This window comes from Megalops cyprinoides, chromosome 12 (assembly GCF_013368585.1).
Source record: "Megalops cyprinoides isolate fMegCyp1 chromosome 12, fMegCyp1.pri, whole genome shotgun sequence".
NCBI lineage: Eukaryota > Metazoa > Chordata > Actinopteri > Elopiformes > Megalopidae > Megalops > Megalops cyprinoides.
This window is the reverse complement of record NC_050594.1, coordinates 36,540,043-36,546,042: the sequence shown is the minus strand read 5'-3', so window position 1 is coordinate 36,546,042 and position 6,000 is coordinate 36,540,043. Positions and strand designations below refer to the sequence as shown.

The 6,000-nt window shown below is 39.0% G+C and overlaps 1 protein-coding gene across 6 annotated transcripts in view; it reads left to right on the top strand.

Moving 5' to 3' along the window:
• The first annotated feature begins 873 nt into the window (after nucleotides 1-873).
• mgaa (MAX dimerization protein MGA a) overlaps nucleotides 874-6,000 on the top strand; it is a 41,517-nt gene continuing 36,390 nt past the window's right edge. For 4 of the 6 annotated variants that reach the window (XM_036541679.1, XM_036541678.1, XM_036541677.1 and 1 more), the window contains exon 1: nucleotides 3,252-3,421. The gene's annotated coding sequence lies outside the window, so the exon portion shown is untranslated. Of the gene's footprint in view, nucleotides 950-3,251; nucleotides 3,422-6,000 lie in introns of those variants that run through there. The other 2 variants (XM_036541675.1, XM_036541676.1) reach the window with 2 other exon arrangements.

Here is a 6,000-nt window from a genome sequence, read left to right as displayed (position 1 = left end):
CTTTTTTTCACTGTAAATAGTAAATCTAACATTTTGTATGTTGATTTAGTGGAATACTGAGAAATTCAATAAAATGAGTAATTTTCCATTAGAAGAGCATACTGTGATACTTTCTTGTGACAGATAATTTTTTTTTCTATTGACATGAATGGAAAAGCTGTCACTGCATTTTGTTGCACATACAAATTGATGAATATATGAGACATAAATTGACAGTATAAAATACACACACATTATAAAATAAGGTCATCTGGCAGGCACATGTGTGGATGATGGTTAAGGAGCTGACAACCCAAACGATGCTAGTGAAATTCCCAGGTGCGCCACTGCCATTGTGCTCGCAATGTTGCACCTCCTTAGTAAGTATCCAGCTGTATAAATGGGTAACATGTACACATGTAATGTGATAAGCAAGTAAAAAAAAACATATCTAATGGTATTACTGAATGTATAGTTAAATATAATTATCCAACAACCTAATTCAAAACGTAACGCTGATCGGTTTAATTTAATCGTCTTCTTGTTATTAAAATACACCTGAATTCTGGAAAAGCCGTAGTGAAAGTAACTTTATGGGGTTATATTTTCAAAGAATTGTGTTACGTTGTAATGCATAAATTCAAAGTCAAATTTTGTTGTCTAATGGATATAACAACGTTTGTTCGGCTAAAATGCCAAGCAGACGAAGCATATTCATAGACCCAACTCACCGCAGAGCAGATTTTCAGACCAAAATATAGACATGCCTTTCGCTAATAGCCCCTGCGCCTCTCCAGAGTTGCCAATGACCTAACATCTTGGAGTAGCGCCAACAACGCTTAGCATTAGCGCATGCGCAGGGTTGAAGCGTTTCAGTCCCCTTGAGTTTCTTGCCCCGTCTTTAGCCTAGCTATCGGAAGGATTTCGATGAGGGATGACCATATCGTTTTCATAAGGCTTGTTTCCCGAGGTAAACATCTATACATGTTTCAGTTTGCATCCCATTTTGTACACAGCGTTTGTCGCCATCGTGTAATGTAGGACATATGTAATAACTTGAAAGGCGTAAAGCAAGTGGAAGGGACAGGGTATCAACGTGGTCATCTGACGATAGTGGCAGAAAAGGCATGACTTCAACTCTCCTTGACACCATCGACGCGCTGCTGAAAACACAGGAACATTGATTTCGATCGATTTTAAGATGCAATCTGTCGTGGGTTTTGTGGGTACATGGTTTTCAGTGCAAACGTTCTGTTGTATTAAGTATTCACGGAGCTCCTATTTCATCTTCTGTCGTTAGTTCCGAGCTATCCTGGCCTGACCATGGTGGCGCTGCGCTGTTGTGCGAGCACGTGACAGACAAGGGAAAGTTGTAGTCCAGTTTCGCCATATGATGCATACTAAGCCTGTATTTATTAAGTCGTTGTTGAACTGGATGCGCATGGGTGCCACTTCGGCCGGAACCTTTCCTTCACACGAGTTAACAATACAGGACCATCCCCAGCATACGGTTAAACATGAACAAATTTGCTACCAGTGTTATAACAGTTGCCTGAAGAAATGTGTTGAACTGAGTTGATTTGCAGTCATTTTATGCATCTCTCTTAGCAACCACATGCACATTACCCGAGTTTTACTGTGGACAGGTCACTGCAGTTAATTTCTGAGAGCGCTCAAGAAGCGGAATGGGATATTAAAGATTTGAGAGATGCGTTATGGCATTTTAATAGGTAGAAATACCTTGGACATAGGTATGCTGAAACCTGGTAATCTCTGTAGTCATGCGTGAAAAGTCTGTCTCATGCGGCCATAACAACTTTGGAAAGAAGAACCTTGGCGTTCTGTGATTGGTGTGATTGCTGTCCCTATTTTGTTAAATTACATTATACACATTATATTCTACATTAGCCTACATTAAGTTCTGCATGCACCACTGTCAATTCAATGTTCAACATTTTTGTATTAATATAATTATTTTCACTGCAATAGGGTGAAGATTATTACACAACACATTATGTGTTGTAGAAAGTCCGTCATTTAGGCAATCCAACCTCGAATACATGGTTAGCTAAATATGAAGTCAAAGCGCGATTAACATTATTGATTACTGGTCACAAAGCGCAGCTGACCTGGCTTTCCACTCTATTAGCGCTACGAGAAACGTTTATGGGTTTTACCTCTGAATATACAGAATCATTACTATCATTTGAGATGAAGCAGCAAGAATCATGCACTCCGACATGCCACAATCCCCTCACGAATTATTGCGAAAAACTGCCTCTGTATGAACAAAACCAGCGTTTTAATTTGGGACTGACTGGAATCTTTGAAATAAATTTGCTTTAATTCCGAAACGTACTGAACCGTCCTACATCAACAGTAAAAAAAAAAAAAAAATCAAATGTATACACTAAAGTGACTACGAATAAAGACAAGTTTGAGCGCACTTGTGTATTATGTCATCTTGTACCCTAAATAAACTTTGCAATTTTATCTTACGAACTGCAAAGTAAGTTACGCCTACTAAAGGTGTGTCGAGATGTTAAGATTCTCTAGAGTAATTTTCAGTTTTAACCTAGTAATATTTAGAACGAATATAAGTTCACTACGTAGGCTAAGTAGGCTAAATCACATTATAACGTGGTATGATTGGTCTTAACTTGAACAGGTTCATCTAACAAATGTAACATTGCTTTCGGCAGCTGCTGTCTGAACTGTCATTGCACTAGAAACCAGAGTGAAGAAAGTGGAAGGGATTCTTGTTGATAGTTGGTCTCCGTGTGAGAATTGCTTTGTATACTGTCGAAAGTGGCGAGACAGTTATGCTTCGTAAGTTTAGTGACAATTTATTCAGAAATATGGTGATCGTTGTCGATAACAAGGTACGCTACACTGGGGGAAGCCGGGAAAGTCAAAGCGCGCCTCTTGTCTAATCTCTGAAGAGATGAGCACCGCGAGCTGCTGTTAATACGGCGTTGGAACCGCATGTGACAAGCAGTTAAGAGGCTACTCTGTGTCAAACTGGCAGAACCACACAAAACTAATACTTAAGGAAACTGTAACCAGGAACCATCGCTTCTCATATTTTAACTCAATGAACTTCTTAAGTGTACTCGCCGTTGTTTGTCTTAAGTTTATGTCTTGCTGTCCTACCGACTCAAGTCAACGCATCGAACTAGTGGTATGTGTAACCATTGCGATTGCGCATAGTTTTTTAGGTGCCACGTGACATGTCCCGATACAGTGGAGTCTGCGCGGTTGAACTGGACGTGAGCGTGCCATTGGGGACTATGACGTCACTCTCCATCGCACGCAGGTTTTCTCCAGCTGGGTGAGACGCACGGGGTAAATGTTTGGAAGGGGGGAAGGAAGAAAGAGAACAAGGCGAGGAATACGAGAGACGACGGTCAGTTTCATCCCGATCCTTGTAGGACTGTAAAAGGTAATGGCTCCGGTGGGCTACGTATATGATGTTTGTACAAAGAGAAGATGAGAGTTGGCAGTGACCACACGTGAAGTGTCAAGGTGCTAAAAAAAAAACAGACGTTAGTTTCACGCACCCATCGCGTTGAGTTGGGAATCACGCGCCATTGAGGCCGGGTGCGTTGTGCACGCGCTAGGATTGGTAAAGAAGTCTGGCCGAGTTTAGTCGCGGGGCCTGCAGGCACGAGTTGCTCCTATCGTCGAAGAGCACGCGAGGCCTTTGTCCTTCACTTCGAAGGAGAGCAAGAGTTTGTTTTCCACAACTGTCGCAGTCCACGGGAGGTGGAGCTGAGTTGAAAAATTTATCACCATAACAGCGCTTCAACAAACAGGAAAATAGCAACGTCAACAGAACAACTGGTTAATAGCAGGGGAAGTTTTCCTGGTGTTAGCTGGATAGCTAACGTAAGCGTAACAGTGATAGCAACCACTAGTTACCCCAAAAATGGAGTAACGTTCGCTAGCTGGTGGGATTTAGTAGTTTTGACAGTTTTTTGGGCCGTTTTTTATTTCTACCGTCATATGTTCTGTCATAATGGGATAATGGGGCTTAATGGGTGGTTAATTGATGGCAAAGATGGATAGGAACAATATGCTGTTTTGCTGTATTCAGAACTGGCAGACCTATCTGCAGGCGTTGGCTGCTACAAAGCGTTGTTCTTATTGGAGGCTAGAGACATGCCTTTATATTAATTTCACATTAGAATATTATTTAGCTCACATGAAAATATTTGAATATCCTAAGCCTTTTTTTGCTCAAAGATTGTAGGAAATCACTTGTAAAAATGTATAAATTAATGTCCCTATATGTAGCTCTCCATTCATGAGTTTTCAGTTCTGTGTTTGGGCAAGGTGCACTCTTGATAATTGTACATGTTGATATGTTTTTCATCATTCATATTTTACACAGGAATAATATTTCTCACTACTAAATCTCAATTTTATTCTTTAATGCCACACACCTTACAATGCCTGACATACAGCTTTGATTCCCTACCATTTTAATCAGTACCATATAAAATGTAGAACTGCCCATTAGTGATGTAAACCTTCATTAATTGCTTAATTTGAGTAGATCACTAAACTAATCTAGATACAGTGCCTTTTTACATGAAGTTTAAAATACAGTTTGGCGCAACCATAGTACCATTGGAGGTGCTACAGTTGACTAATGATGTCAAATGGTGAGACGAGCACAGTGGAAATGGGTGTAGTTCACATCTAACCTTGTTTGAGTGTTTGCTTCCAAAATTCTATTTGTGGAGAGAACGTACAGTGTGGACATTGGTGAATGTGTACACAATTGCTTGGATGGTACAATGGAAATACAGCCAATGAAATGATTGAATAGACTAATATGTTGAGAAATGTTGAGAAATTCATAATTTCATCCCTTTAAGACCCTTTAAGTTAATTTTCTTGTTCTGATCAATTTATGTTGGCAAATGACACTCTCCAGCATTTGATTGTGACTAAGGTGGTCAGTGAAGTCCAGCTTCAGACTAACAGGTGACACATAAATAGGACACCTCCTGCTGTAGCAAACTTAAAATGGTTAGTGGAAAAACAGATCAATTAAAATCATAGCCTGGTGTACCTGTTGCTGCTCCCGTGTTAGTTTAAGTAATTGTTTTGGATGTTTCAGACTTCAGGAAATGGTGGGCTACTGTTATTCTAGTAGTTTATGAGGTTTGGCTTATTGACTAAATATGATTTGTGTGACTTAAGTGTGACAGATTAATATAGCCTATTTTCTATACTAAAGTATTTTATTGTAGTTAATATCACAAAATATAATTTCTAACAGCTGGGAAAAAACCATAACCCCATACTGTTCCCACTATGTAATGCTGATATTATTGACACAATGATCCCGCTATAATAAAATGGATGCATTGAATAATATTTTGTTTAATTTAAACATTATTAGTAATATGCATTAGTAATATGCATTAGAGGCTGCAGTTTTTAGGTATCAGTTTTTTAGCCTGATATCTATACCAGTGTTTTATACAGTTGCCAGTTCTAAAATAGGGGTGTATAAAGGATGAAACATAGCTAGGTCTTGGAATTCATCTAAATGACTTGACCAAAAGTAGCCTGTCCTTGTTAGTACAGTACACGTACATATAACTTTAAGCACTTAATGACCATGACTGGCATCCCATGTGATTATTGCCTTTGACCTGGCTTTACATTTTCATGAAAACTATATAACATACTTTTAAACCAGACTGTTGGTCAAACTTTAATATGTTTAATGAATAATAGACCTTTTTGAGTAGTGAATTATAAACAGCTAACAAACCATAACTAAAAAGACAACTTATTTTACACAGTAGTATTCTATTTTTATCATTAAATTGTCACCTTACGTGGAATCTTTATGAATTTGAACTGCATGAACTTAGATTTTCTAAACAACCACATTTTGTGCCATGTGCAGAGGAGCTGTAACTGACATGACTTTCACTTAAGTGCTGGCTCTAACCGCACACACACACAAATCTTTTCAACACTTCAGCTATCTAACTAATC